Raw genomic sequence first — 15,462 nt, 5'->3', positions numbered from 1 at the left:
GCGGCCCCAGCCATGTTAGTCTATGGCCCAAGCGAACCTAAAAAAATACAAACAGACCGTTGTTTTCATGTCGTTGTTCTTCGTTCGTTTGGTCGCTCGTTAAAAATGATCTTCGCCTGAATAGCTCCCCACTAGAGGTGAGTTGGAAATACTGTCACCAGTTGTGTACTCAAGTATCGGATGAAACTACCCATACTCAGTACGTGTGGCCCAATAAACTTGTGATGATATCATCGCGAGTCACTGGCTAGTTGGTAGACTTTCAATACTATTAACATTAAATGCGCGCGAGCGAGATAGCACTCGAATACAATTATATTTTAATTTATTTGTCTATGCATGCGAATGACATCATCTTATGTATGAACAAATAGGTCATAAATTTTCTGTAGCAGCATATTCCCTCGGAAATATGTCGAGTGACTGAGGTGACATTTAGTACAATAAAAAAATGGTACTGTTCGGTTAAAGCGGATACAGCGGAAAACGCATTTTAAAAAAGCCGATAAACTGGATTATTTGTTGGGTTAACCTAACCAAACCTAACCTAACCCAAACTAACAAATAATCCAGTTTATCGGCTCTTTTCAAAATGCGTTTTTCGCTGTATCCGCTTTAACCGAACAGTACCAAAAAAATCATTGTTATTCATTTTTTGTTAACAAGAATATTATAACATAAGGTGAGTTAGGGTAAGTGCGTCTACGGGGGAAGAGCATATAGGTTAAATCACTTTTTACTGGAATGAATGTAATTACTGCCGTCGATAGGAATCTATTGCAAATACATAAATGTATGCCAACACCCAAAGATGGCATCATAATAATGTTTGATGTGTCCAGTATGACAACTAAGAGTTTGACGCTCGTTTGAAGTCAAAAATCAAGTTGGACGTGTTTTTTTCAATCGATCGTATCTCAACAATCTTTCGTGCTAAGAAGGTGATAGTGACTTCTTCTTTGTGTGCCATATCCGTTATCAGACGTCGGCGATGAATTTGGCCATTTGGCCCCTGTCCGTCACTGCTCTGAATAAGGATGGAGTGCTGAGCTCAAACCAGTCCCTGAGGTTTTTGAGCCAGGACGTTCTCGGTCGTTGGTGACTACCTTTGTTTTAAATTGTGATTTGTGTTCCGACTGTAAGATTTATGATTAATGCATATGATTATGTTTTATTGAACTAGATGCACTTACCCCACCAAAAATTTAGCATGGGGTAAGAGTGTCAGATGCCCTTACCCCATATACTCTATTTTTTTTTGTATGGACAAGTTTTTGGCTAGTGATGTTCCTTGCAATAAAAAATGTATGGAATTTGTAATTTATGGTACCTAAACATTTTTAATACAACCTCTAGATTCATACAGTACATTACTTAAAATATAAGGCCACAGATAAAATACCTACCGTGCTGTGCATATTACATATCGACATGACCGAATAGGTACTTCATGGAATAACACACTAAATCTAAAATGTTAACTTTTCAGTAGAGCGAAAAAACTTTTCTTTTCATACAGAAATAGGAGCATCTCGGCTTGTATTATTGATTTATGAGGTCATACGTCACACTTGACTGACTGAAGCAAGAAAAAATAATGTTACAATTTTAAAATTGCTTCCTCAAAGATGCTTGGGATGAATCATTGGTGAAATGGCAAAGACTACACGTAGGCTCAAAACTGCCCAAAAATGAATTTTCAAGAATAATCGCAGAAACCTAGAAAAACTTGACTACCAAATAACGGATTTAAAAAGGGAAGATTCAGCCATTTAATCGAAATGTTATAGGCTAAGACAAGTTTGACCCTATGATTGACTGTAAAAATATTACCGAAACTCTAATTGATTATGAGCACTGTATTGATCAGGGATCATTTGCAATGACACAATCTGCGGATGAATTAACACATCAAAAATAAACAGATTCTTCAATATTTGGCGAGGAAAATAACATTCAAGCACCTTCTACTTCTAATGAATGACACCAGTGAAATCTACTAAGCGAATACAAATTTTGGATTGTCAAATAATAAAACTGCCAGTAAGAACTACTGATATAAAAAAACTGTTTTTGCGGATAAAAAGGGAGGATCCTGTAAAATTTAAGAAATCAAGCAGCAGAAATAATAATTACCTATGACGATGTTTTGAACCGTCTGAAAACATCCGTTAACCAAAAAACAGTTCAAGAAGATAGACAAAAATTCAAACAAAAAAAAAAATTTTACAAAAAACATGTTTAAGAAATTAAAAAAAAAATCAGTGACAACCAGTGGATCAGACGAGAGTGAGTCTGAATGGAAATCCTCTTCCGAAGAAGAAAATGTTGTTGATTTTTATAGATAAAGGTCTTATATTCGAAGAAGATTATTAGAACAATTTGCTTGACGATTTTCAAATGGAAGAAGGGGTTGTAATTACTAATGAAATTTGGAATGCTGATATTCCATTAAATTCCACAAGTGAGTCAACTAAAAGAAGTACTTGTGGCCTTGCGGAAAAGTGTGAAAAACATTTTATTGGAAAAATTATGAAATTGGACAATAAAACTGTAAAATTTGTAAGAAAATCGCATGGGAGGGCCAATAATTTTTCATACCCTAAAGTAGAGGATATATATGAAATTGGCCATGAGTATATAATTTTGGTACTACCGACACCTACTACAGGACGAAGGGGAAAAATTATATTTAAAATGCGTTTTGATGGTGGCAGCTGTGTAATTAGGTACAATAAAAATCAAAAAGAACATTTTTTATAACATACTAGCTGAAGTACCCGGCTTCGCACAGGGTCGCTTCGTGGTTATATTTATCTTAGATATTTAAAAAATAATAAGGGGTAATTATTTTTTTAATATTAAAATATCTGTGTAATACAATATGGCAATATGAAAATAATTCTAATAGGAGTAAAGGTCAATGAAAGACACTAAATTAAAATCGAATCCAAAATATGCAAACGTTATTAATGTTAATAATATGTAGTAAAAAAAATCAAAATTGGATGGAACAAACAAACAACAAACTTTGTATTTTATATAATACTAATTTAGAAACCTTCGCAGGTGTGCCCACAACAACTGACAAAAGCTTCATCGCAATCGGATGAATGGTATAGGAACGCATACGAATAGAAGAAGAAAAAGATGGTTGTACTAATTCAGAAACCTTCACGGGCGTGCACACAACAACTGATCAAAATTTCATTGCAATCGGATGAATGGTATAAGAACGCATACAAATAGAAGAAGATGGAATAGAAGAAAAATAAGAAAAAAATGGTTGTATCAATTCAGAAACCTTCGCAGGTGTTGGCACAATTTCTGACGAAAGTTTTATTGCAATCGGATGAATGGTATAGGAACGCATACGAATAGAAGAAGAAGAAGATGGTAGTACTAATTTAGAAACCTTCGCGGGCGTGCGCACAACAACTGGTCAAAATTTCATCGCAATCAGATGAATAGTATAAGAACGCATACGAATAGAAGAAAAAGAAGAAGAAAATAGTTGTATCAATTTAGATACCTTTGCGGGCGTGAGCACAACACTTGATCAAAATTTCATTGCAATCGGATGAATGGTATAGGACCGCATACGAATAGAAGAAGAAAAAGAAGATGGTTGTACCAATTCAGGAACCTTCGCGGGTGTTGGCACAATTACTGACGAAAGTTTTATTGCAATCCGATGAATGGAATAGGAACGCATACAAATAGAAGAATATAGAATAGAAGAAGAAGATGGTAGTACTAATTCAGAAACCTTTGCGAGTGTTACCACAACAACTGACGAAGGTTTCATCGCAATCGGATGAATGGTATAGGAACCATACGAATAAAAGAAGATATAATGAAGAAGAAGAAGATGGTTGTACTAATTCAGAAACCTTTGCGGGTGTTACCACAATATCTGACGAAGGTTTCATCGCAATCGGATGAATGGTATAGGAACCATACGAATAAAAGAATATAGAATAGAAGAAGAAGATGGTTGTACTAATTCAGAAACCTTTTTTTTCATTCAATTCAATTCATTTATTTTTTTAACATATTGTGGACATTACAAATTATAAGTTTAAGACGTTCACAACATGACATTTAGAAACAAAGATATATAAATATAACGGTATTACATAAAAAAAAGAGATATATCAGTAGATGAATTAGATAGGTACAAGGAAGTACACCGGATGAGTTAAGCAGACCCTATTTTAAGAATTTATAAAACAACATCCACCTAAACTCATTCTCACGTAGGTGGAATATATCAACACCCGAAGCAATTTCGTTGAACATAGTTATCACTCTCCCAATTGGCATTACCAGTGGCAGGTTGGTTCTGCACCTTGGGAGAATAAACAACTGATGGTCTCTATTTCTAAGATAGTTATCAGGGACACACAGGTCAACACTGCCCAGAATGGCAGAGTTCTCATTTATACCTTGTATAAGTCGAAAAAAATACGTAGCTAAATAAAGATTTCTTCTAAATTGCAGACTGCAGTATGTAAGCATGCCTAAGAGAAAGTCAGTTGGATAAAGCCACGGATAGTATCCATACAACCTCAAGTAAAGGAGTCTCAAGAATTTCTTCTGAACCCTCTCCACCATAAGGCCATACTTCAACTGGTGCAGTGCCCAAACAATAGACCCACTCTCAAGTCTGCTTCGAACTAAAGAATTAAATAAAAGTTTTAATACCGTAACATCTGAAAAGACCCGGGAAGTACGCATGACGAAGCCCAACATTTTAAGCGCTTTGATACAAATGGTAACTATATGGCTAATAAATGTCAGTTTACTCTCAAACGTAATGCCAAGATCCCTTACAGATGATATTCGTGACAGAACTCTGCCATGCATCGAGTATTGGAAAAACAACACTTTTGAGGCTCTGGTAAACGATAAAAGATTGCATTTATCAATATTGAATTCTAGTTTGTTACGCCTGCTCCAATTTAATACATTATCTATATCAAGTTGGAGCTGACGACAATCGTTCAAGGTGACAACTTCCAAAAAGAGTTTCAAGTCATCAGCGAACAACAAAAACATAGCATTTTTTTATTACCATTTATAAAAATCGTGAACAGCAACGGCCCTAAGTTTGAGCCCTGGGGGACACCAGAAAATGTGTAAAAGGTCTGTGACTGATAAAGGCCGTACGATACGTATTGTTGACGGTTCCTAAAATAACTCCCGAATAGCTTCAAAAATCGATCCGACAATCCAATAAGTTGGAGTTTTTCCATCAGGATGTCATGATCGACCTTGTCAAATGCTTTTGAGAAGTCATTGTATGAACAGTCAACCTGGTGGCCTCTATCCAGTGCCGATGACACATAATCGGTAAATACCATCAGGTTAGTTTCCGTTGATCGGCCTGCTCTAAATCCATGCTGTTCATTTATTATAAATGACTCAATTTTTGGAGAAATCATGTTGTGCATGATCATCTCAAGAACTTTTGCTGGTGCAGAGAGAACAGCTACCGGCCTGTAATTCTCCACTGATGACTCTGTACCACTCTTATGGATTGGAGTAACCTTCGACATCTTCCACGTTTCCGGGAAGATACCTGTCTCCATTGCGAGATTAAATATATATGAAAGCGGGCCTTTGACAAAGTCAATACAACCCTTTAAAAAAAATGTAGGAACATAATCAGGTCCCAAAGAGCGAGTATTCTTTAGTTTTTTTATAAACTGAAGTACATCGCCCTCATTAATTGAAAAAATATCGACGGATTGGGCACCACATGACGGTTTTCCTGACGTTGAGGCAACATCCAGATTTGGAATACTACTTGCGTAGACAGACTTGAAATGACCAGCAAATGCTTCTGCCACTCCATGTCCGGTCACCTCTTCGCCCTTCCAACTCATCCTATCAGTAGACCTCTTCTTAACAATTTTACGTAATTCCAATACAATTTAGGATTTTCGCGAATGGAATCTCCTACCGTTTCCATATATGTTCGATAGGCCCGTCGAATATAGGAACCATACGAATAAAAGAAAATAGAATGAAGAAGAAGAAGGTTATGATTTTTATAATTCAGAAACCTTCCCAGGTGTGCATACAACCACTTGCCAAAATTTCATCGCAATCGGAAGAATGGTATAGGAATGCATACGGGACAGACAGACAGACAGGCAGACATTCATTTTTATATATAAGATATAGCCTAATATCACCGTAAACAATCAAAATGTTGCACTTAAAATATTATATTAATCTGAGGTTGATATATTTTTCGACTGGTAATAATTATGAGAAATAATTTAACTAGATGCTCTTACCCCAAATGCGGGGGTAAGAGCGTCTACTCGCCTTGTTTCCTTAAAACGTTTTTATTATAATTAATCATGCAAAATATACATCTAATGAATATGGTAAAAGAGATTATTGATGAACAGTTAACAAAAATTTCGAAGAGATATTACAAACGATTAAAGTTCAACATCAGCTTAAAGTTCATCTAGTCAATTTATGTCCTGCACTTACCCTAACTCTCCTTAACATAAAAACAACTCATTAATTTAAAATTTTATAATAAATAGGACATTTAGAAAAGACCAACTCAGTGTATTTTTAGCGATTCTATTGAAGCCGATATTTGAAATACTGATTGGAGTTAAGTTTTAGTTCCAGTTTAGTATGAGACTTATGTTGCATACACACGCCAAATGTTCTATATAGTATTCCAAATACTAGTAAGTATTTTGGAACAAGTTTTGATACTAAGTATTTTTTTATACTGGTAGTAAGTATACTTAGCCTTCAAAATTAACCAGTTTTCCCACCTCTACTTCCCACGTTAAATATTGACGATTCAACCATAGGTAAGTTTAATATTTCTTTGGTTTCTTGGAATATATTTTTCTAATGATTCAGAGATCTTTATGCTTGTTTTGAATATGGGTAGTGTAGTTACCGACGAATTCAGGTGTCAGCCATTCAAACCAGATATCTATATTTCTTGTTCGAACGAGAGGAGGGCTTTTTTTAATATTACAGCGAAATTTTTACATTCAAAGTGACGGATTTAGACTGCGTGTGCAGTGGTATTATTGTTTATACCAGTGCTCCGCAACCTTTTCTCACCCACGGCACACCAAAGGTATTCCCAGAATTCCGCGGCACACCACACGTAAAACAATTTATACACCAAAACATGGACACCAGGCCAGAATCTTCGGCGCTCTCCCTCTACCTATCGCTAAGGTTAAAGACTGTGATAATTTAAAACAGCGTTTTTTAAATGGTGCTTGAGGGAAAATTAATGGTATTGATTGTATATTTAGCGATTTTTTGTATTCATTAATACATCGATTTGAATTATGGTTAAGAATAATTAATTATTATTAAATTAATTATAATTATAATAATAGTTAAGAATAATTATTTGTCGAATCGTACCTATGTTTTAAAATATTAATGCCAGCGAAGTAAAACAGTGTCGCAGGCGACTTTTTTTGCTATTAGAGCAAATTTGTCATTTGAGTTTATCCCACTTATCTGCTTGACCTGCCACACCGCCCCCCCTGAGCCAGGGCACCAAAATTACATTACATACTTATTTGATAAATAATTAAATATACATAACACACGACGAAGAACCAAATGTACATATTATTCCAATGTATTTGTATTATCAATAAAATAACTAAATAATGTGATACTTACCTGAGCTTGTTTTAATGAACGTAAAAGTTTAATATATTTTGACTTGATATTTGAAAGAGCAACCTGAAGTTGTCGGTCATGACCCTTCAAGCAAGACTGTTTATTATTTTTAATTATAACTTGAGTTGAAAAACTTTGCTCACCTCGATATGTCACAGAAAATGGGAACTGAATTGCGATAGCCTTGTCAGAAATACGAGGATATTCTTTATTTACTGAAATCCAGAAAATAGCCAATGGAACATCGGCGAAGTTCAGTTTTAGCATTCAGTTGTTTCTCAATTCAAAAAATTACTCTCAGATTTATAGGGAAAGCGCTTCTATAGAATTTTCGGTTTCAAAAAAGTTTCGAATCCAGTCGTATTGATGAAAATGATGTAAATGATGAAATTTCTTTTGAAGCAAAGTTAAATGTTTTTGTGACAGAACTAAAATTAATTGCTTCTTTTCATTGGTGGTCTGGTAGGTCCTTTGGTACATTTGTATCAGATCACGTCAATATATTTTCATTCTGATCTTGCATTGTTTTATTAAATTCATGCAGATGCTCAAATGTATTACCATTCATGTATGCAAATTTTGCTATTAAGTAAGTATTGTATAATGTACATAATTATTTGTGTGTTTTTTTGAAGCAATGCTACGCGGCACACCTAGCATCGTCTTGCGGCACACCGGTTGCGGAGCACTGGTTTATACTTCCCCAATTAGTATAATTATATATATTGGAGCGGAGGATACATGTATCTATTACCGGTATGATGTATACTTTGATTACATTAAAAAAATACTTTTAATTAAATATTTATTTAAATACCCTTTAGACGGCGAAACTCGTACGATAGGAGGGTCGTTGAGGAACCTCGGTAATTTTATAGTACTCCATATCGTTTTTGTGATCGAGGTCTTTTGAGACCAAAACCAAAACCTAACACAACCTACTGTAACCCAAAAATGAGTAGGTTGAGTTAGGTATTAGTATGGTTTTTGGTCTCGAAAGACCTTAACCAAAATGACGATATGGAGTACTATAATATTATCGGAACCTCTGCCCAGTGACGTCTCGAGAGGATGGGCAGGTCATGTATTGCTTAGGAGTGGCAAATTATAAAGTGCAGCAAGCGAAGGAACGAATACGATTATTTCAACTTTTGAAATTAATGGCAGTTTTCCATGAAGTGAACAATGCGACTGGTAGGATAGGTGAACCTGGTGTAATCCACAGTTTATCAAATCTTAGAATCAGACTAGACGCGGTTGCCCAGTTAGTGGTGCGATTCTTTGCGATGCAACTGATTCATCAGAAAATTTAAAACGGGGTCTGTTTATGCCTACTGGAAGGCGCATGCCTTCGCAACCTCCCTTTGACGCTACCAGAGATCACTTAACTCCGCAGGCTGCATGGGTCTGTTCTTACAACGTGGCCGAAAAATTATATTGTATATAATATATGATATGTTAACTATTTATTTTGTTTTCAGGTATACAGCACTAGCGGCAGATTAATATTATAACTTGACAGTATATTATAGTATAGAAGAAAATGAATGATGACAGAAGTAATGTCTCAAATAAACACCATGGGGTCACTGGAAGGAGCCGTAAAAGCAGGTGTAAGGTGGCCAAAAGACAATCCACAACAGACAAAAACAAGGATTCAAACTATGCCAGACCCTCGCATAAACCTGCTGACGACTCCTCAACAATAACCACTCCAGGCATCATCAGAGTTATCGGGCAAAAAAATTATGAAACCGTTTTCAACGTCCTCTGTTCTATAGCTGACGTGGGAGATAGATCGCGGGCAATTTGCGCTCTACTCTCATCCAGAGCAACGTATTGTTCAAAAACTACACAGACTGAATCTGTCAATAGTACAACAATAATTAATAAAAAATTTTCAACAGTTTCACAACAGACCGATTTGGAACCTATTATTTTCGATTCTCAAACTATCAGTGAATCTTTTGAACAAACACCGAATATGGTAAATTCTCTAAGTACAAACCAAAAATCTGCCACACGCTGTGTGAATATTTGTATACAACCTGAAAAGATGCGTGATAGTGACTTATTGCTCTCTACCGAAAGCATGCAGAACGCCTCGGAGGTGATTAATTTTAACGGAAAATCTTTGAATGGGCTATCTAGTGGCGGCGATGTGCCTCTCATTGAGGATAGAATACCCTCAGAGATAACTACAGGGAATGATGATTCACAAACCCTTGAGATGGGTACCGATTTTGACCAATCTGTTAATAATCCTGTGACATACTTACCTGGCGAGTGTGTCGCTGATGTCTCGAATGGTGTGTTTGTAGAACCCATGCATGTAATGACACAGGAGATGAATTTTAATGAAAAATCTTTGAATCGGTTATCTGGCAATAGTGATATCCCTCTCGCAGGCGATCGGACGCTGTCAAAGCTGACTACAGCGAATGATGATTCACAAACCTTTGAGATGGGCACCAATTTTGACAAATCTGTTGATACTACTATAGAACCTGTTAGTGGAATGACACCGAGTTCTGTGAACAACTGTGCTAATTTGAACAATTTGGATCCGGAGAGTGAGGGCTTGGAGAGAAACATGCAGAAGAACTTATTTATCGTGTCTACTCCCTGCACCAACACAACCATCGAGGAGAGATTGCAAATGGTAGGCAACACGCTATGCGTGTCTCCCGTCAAGGAGACAGTATGCAAGCAGAATGCAGACGTTAGTGAAGAACACATCAAACCTGATGCATTTACAGTGGTAAGTTTTTTTTAAACGATTGTCCTAGAGCAGTGTTTCCGTGAAGATCGGTGGTTTTTATAATATATGATTTTGACAGAGAAATTGAAGAAGACCAACAGAAAAGTCTTTGGGAGTAAGCATTTCTGCTAGTTATAAATTAATAGTTAATATTAATTTAATGATTATTCTATAGATCTATCAGCGTAAATCGTCAGATGGTCGAATTGGAAACTAAAATTGTCTATCTAGGGTAAATTTGTCACATATTATAAAGTATATTTTTCGAATTATGGCTTGCGCTTGCTCTCATGGTGTCAAAATATCCAAAACATATTTTATTTAGTGTTTATAAATAATATAGATTTTAAAAGAAAATCAATATTTAGAAAAGCTCTTCCTTTTAACCTTTTTACTCCTATCCGGCTGATATTTCGGCCCACCGTACCCATGTGAAAACCTCGGCCATGTGAAAACCACGGCCGTTAGTTTGGAACCAAATTTCCGACTTGTTCAATTTTTTTTTGGTCATATTGTGTCTGTTGTAGACACACCACTATGTTTGCTCTGTATTACATATTATGAGATGACTAATATTTGTTAATAATTTGTGTCATGACTCCCATAACTCACCTACTCATAATAGCTCTCTTTCTGTCCAAGTATTTTTCGCCACCAAAGCCCTCATAAAAAGTATTGAAACATTATTTTTATGACCATTTTGGTTGTATATATCAACATACTATTAGGAATATTGTGATTTTTATGGACATGACTGAACAAACAAGGAATGTTCACTGTTCTTTTGGTCAGTAGTATGTGAAAAAATATATAATTTTACATTTTGAGTTGGAATTTAGTGCTATGAAACATTTTTTCAAATAATTGTACTTCATTCCATTATCAGCAGTCGTCGATAGGTACTCTACCGGATTATTTTGTAGGATTCTTGTGCGATGTCGTGAATTGAATAATTCTTTTGACACTTTACTATACGATTTTTTTTTTGATTTCCTTATAAAAATTCTATTTCATTGATTAAGTAATAATAAAATGTTTATTTTTTTTTCTGGTTGTACTTAACTAAGAATAGATAGAGAATTTCATATATCAATATAAATAAAAAAATGTCTCCACACTTGTTTTGTAGTTCAAACTTAGTTTTATCGTTTTATTTCGAAATAAATTTGTATTCATTATTTTTTTTCTTTTGATTTAGTGATGTAAACTATCAATATTATTATTTATTATTACTTTATACACTATTGAGAACACACAAAAAAAATTTCAAATTTTTAAAACATGTATAGAATTATTTATGAAAAAAAAACTAAATCGATGACTTTTGGCTAGAAACGCTTAAGAGTTTTCACATATTATGCTAGGTTAGCGCTGGACTATCTTCGTCCCCAGTTAGTTTGGATATTCGAGGTTTTTATTTAAGTACTGTGTTATGATAATATTTAAAATAAATATATTTGTTTTTCTTACAGAATGATAGGTCTACAGAGAATTATTCTATTAGAGAGAATATATTGATATCAAAATTAATAAATACAAAAAAAACAACCTTAACAGCTGAAAAAACTGAAATAAAAAAAGTTAAAACGCTATCGAAAAGTTTAATAAAGAAAAGGAGACAGGTTAAGAATGATCTCTTACGAGGTAGATTTTTTCAGAGAAAAAAACTTTCTACCCCGGTTTCCAGCAGACAACCGAAGAAGAGAGAGTTGCTGAAAAGTAGATTAAACATTTCAGATAATATACCATCTAGATTGGACAACTCGAATCAAGCTAAGAGAAAAAATATAATTGAGATGCCAGAGGCAGATTCATTAAACAAAGAGTTTTTAAAGCTTAATCTTTTTGGAATGAATAGAAATATGACAAATAATAGAATGGTCCATATAGTTAATGAAGGTCAGTCAATTTCAAAGCCTTTATTGAATGTTTTTAATACTAAGTTGAAAGTGAAAAATATTGACCGATTAATTAATCTGTTTAAGTCAGAAAAATTGTTGATTTTAAATACTATTGCTAGATTACAGCCCTTATTACGACCATACGTTTTACCGTTGCTGGATTCTAACAAACCTTTGAGATGTTTCGATGATGAATTAACACCCGTCGTTAAGTTGACTGACTTATCAGTAATCTCAAAACAAGCGAAAAATGATGATTCTACAAAAGGAATATTTCATAAATACCTTAGTCAGTACAATATTAATAAGGAATTGAAAGTACATATACAGCGTTTTACATTTCCCATCGATGTCATCAGACATAATAAAAAAGTGAAACATAACGTTGATGTACAAAGTTTTCGCCTGACCAGAAAACGTAGTTTTAGCAAACCATTGCCTGCAGTTGTCGATGATAAAAAAAAGGGTGGGAAAGGTTTGAGTGCAATAAAACGACTTCGATTTAGCCAACTGTCACCCTCAGATGGAAAAGCCTATGATGAAAAAGCGACAGAAGATAGTGGAGATGTGCCAAGTTTCCGTCTGACCAGACAATGTAGATTAAGCCAACTATTGCCCGCGGTTGATGTCAATGATAAAAAAAAGGGGAAAAGTTTGAGTGCAATTAAACAACGAAGATTTAGCCAACTGTCACCCTCCGTTGGAAAAGTTTATGATGGAAATGAGACAGAAGATAGTAGTGAAGATGTGCCAAGTTTCCGTCTGACCAGACAACGTAGATTTAGCCAACTATTGCCCGCAGTTGGTGATGTCATTGATAAAAAAAAGGTCATGAAAAGTTCGAGGACAATAAAACAACGAAGATTTAGCCAACCCTCTGTTGGAAAAGTCTATGATGAAAAAGTGACGGAAGATAGTGAATATGTCCCAAGTTTCCATCTGACCAGACAACGAAGATTAAGCCAACTATTGCCCACGGCTGATTTTGTCAATGATAAAAAAAAGGTTGTGAAAAGTTCAAGTGCAATAAAACAACGAAGATTTAGCCAACTGTCAGCCTCCGTTGGAAAAGTCTATGATGGAAATGAGACAGAAGATAGTAGTGAAGATGTGTCAAGTTTCCGTCGACCAGACAACATAGATTTACCCAACTGAGCTGAGACTTTTGTTGAGATTGTTTTTCATGTTGTAATAGATTAAAAAATCGGAGAATGCTTCCATCACACATATCTAATCCGGCTGAATCTGATGCAAATTTTTAATGGTTGGCCATTTACAGAAAATATTTTAAAGTAAAAAAACACCGGACCGTAGTTGTGCTATGTTTGTGCTGCAACGTTTTAAACGTAGAACTACGTCTCGGTAAACTTGGTAAATGAAAGCCGTGGGTGTAGGTTGTTGGAAAGTTTGATGTTATATTACTACGCTATTTATAAATACAACTAATTTTAATTTGGCAGCACACAGGTTGAAAAACACTGCTAGAGATAGGAACATTTGTTACCGTTTACTGTGCCTAAGTTAGTTTATTGTCATGATTCCTTGCGCCAACATGGTAATTTTTTTATGGCTGCCAATACAACCACTAAAACAATGCGAGGCATTAGTTATATTTCTTTCTTTTTTGTAAAACATATTGAAATTCACTGCATCTATATAGACTATATCGATAATGATAAGCCAAAAGGGTTTGGTGAAAATTAGTCATTTAGTCCAGTCAATCTGTACTTTATGGTTGCAAAAGGTGGGGTAGAAGATATTTTTTTTCTAATTGTATATATGGTAATGAGTGAGCAAAAAACGAGTTTGCCAATTCGGATGACTTCGGCACAACTTTTGGCGGGCAAAAAACCGCATAATTTTGGGATTTTTTTGGTTTTTCGCTAATATCTCAAAAATGGTTGGTCGTAGAATAAATATTGTTATATACAGAATTGAAGCTTATTAGATTTCCTAAAATATTTAAATAATATGTTTTTTTCTATCTCTAACCGTTTATGAGATATTTGCTGTTGAAAACAGTATATGTATTCGAAAACATGCATTTTAGTAAAAATCAAACTTTTATGAGAAGAAATACCATTTTAAACCTAAGATCTTACAAATAAACAGTTTGGGGTTACAAACTAGACGTTATGGTCAATGGGCCCAATGTTCCAGATGGTGCGTGGGGGTAGTGGGAGTGGTAGAAAGGGCCACATTCTAATCCCCCCACCAGTACCGCAATCCCATTGGCAACAGATCTCCTTTGGATGTACGGTAAATGGTCCAAAAATTACAGTATACCGGGTTGGAATGCATTCATGGAACAGGATACCATTTGTGACGCATATGAACGGTTAAAGATAATGTGCATTCCATTCATCAACTCACCACCAACCCAGTACAATACTGTGTACACTGCTCTTCTACTTCAGCAGAGCGGTGTAAAAAAAATTGTCAGAAAACTTGTTTCATAACTTTCGACCAGCCTTTATATTATAAATATAAAGCAAGAGATATCGTGGAACATCACTTTGAACTTGATAATATTGTAGTTAGACTAGGAGGTTTCTACACTCTAATCTAATGTCATTCATGGGAACAATAGATAATGGATGGAAGTGGTTTGAATGTTCTTTTCACTACGATAATTTATGCTGAGAACAGTGTCGATAAAATAATGTCCAGACACGCGTATGCTAGAGCTGTGCATGCACATCTCTTAGTTCACCTTGTTTTGAATTGGGATACAATTGAACTTACCGAAGAAGAAGTAGGTGCAGTTGTGCCGAAGTCATCCGAATTGGCAAACTCGTTTTTTGCTCACTCATCACCATATACAAGTAGAAAAAAAAATATCTTCTACCCCACCTTTTGCAACCATAATGTATTTTTCAGTCCAATTTGACTGATTTATGTGGTCGGATTAATTAGAATGCCATCTTTAGCAGTGAAAAATGTCATTCCGAGACATACTTACAACCATTTTGTTTAATTTCTTTTATTTTGTTAACTGTCAATTCATGGTGGAACTGCATTGTATTGTTGTTTTTATTTAATAAAACGCAATTTTTTTGTAGTACTTATTCCACTTTAATTAATATATTAGGACCGGTTTCGTCC

General features: G+C 35.1%; 1 long non-coding RNA gene across 1 annotated transcript; it reads left to right on the top strand.

Moving 5' to 3' along the window:
• Window positions 1-17: 17 nt before the first annotated feature.
• On the top strand, window positions 18-13,636 carry LOC147065106 (uncharacterized). The gene is made up of 5 exons (XR_015071824.1): window positions 18-137; window positions 1,520-2,170; window positions 8,331-8,451; window positions 9,177-10,456; window positions 11,929-13,636. It is a non-coding gene; the product is annotated as an uncharacterized LOC147065106 (long non-coding RNA).
• The last annotated feature ends 1,826 nt before the right edge of the window (window positions 13,637-15,462 follow it).

The sequence above is a fragment of the Rhyacophila brunnea genome, unplaced genomic scaffold (genome assembly GCF_057557595.1).
Source record: "Rhyacophila brunnea isolate RB1 unplaced genomic scaffold, BYU_Rbru_1.0 scaffold_6, whole genome shotgun sequence".
Classification (NCBI taxonomy): Eukaryota; Metazoa; Arthropoda; class Insecta; order Trichoptera; family Rhyacophilidae; genus Rhyacophila; species Rhyacophila brunnea.
Note: the sequence above shows the minus strand (reverse complement) of the source record. Positions and strands in the feature narration are given on the sequence as shown.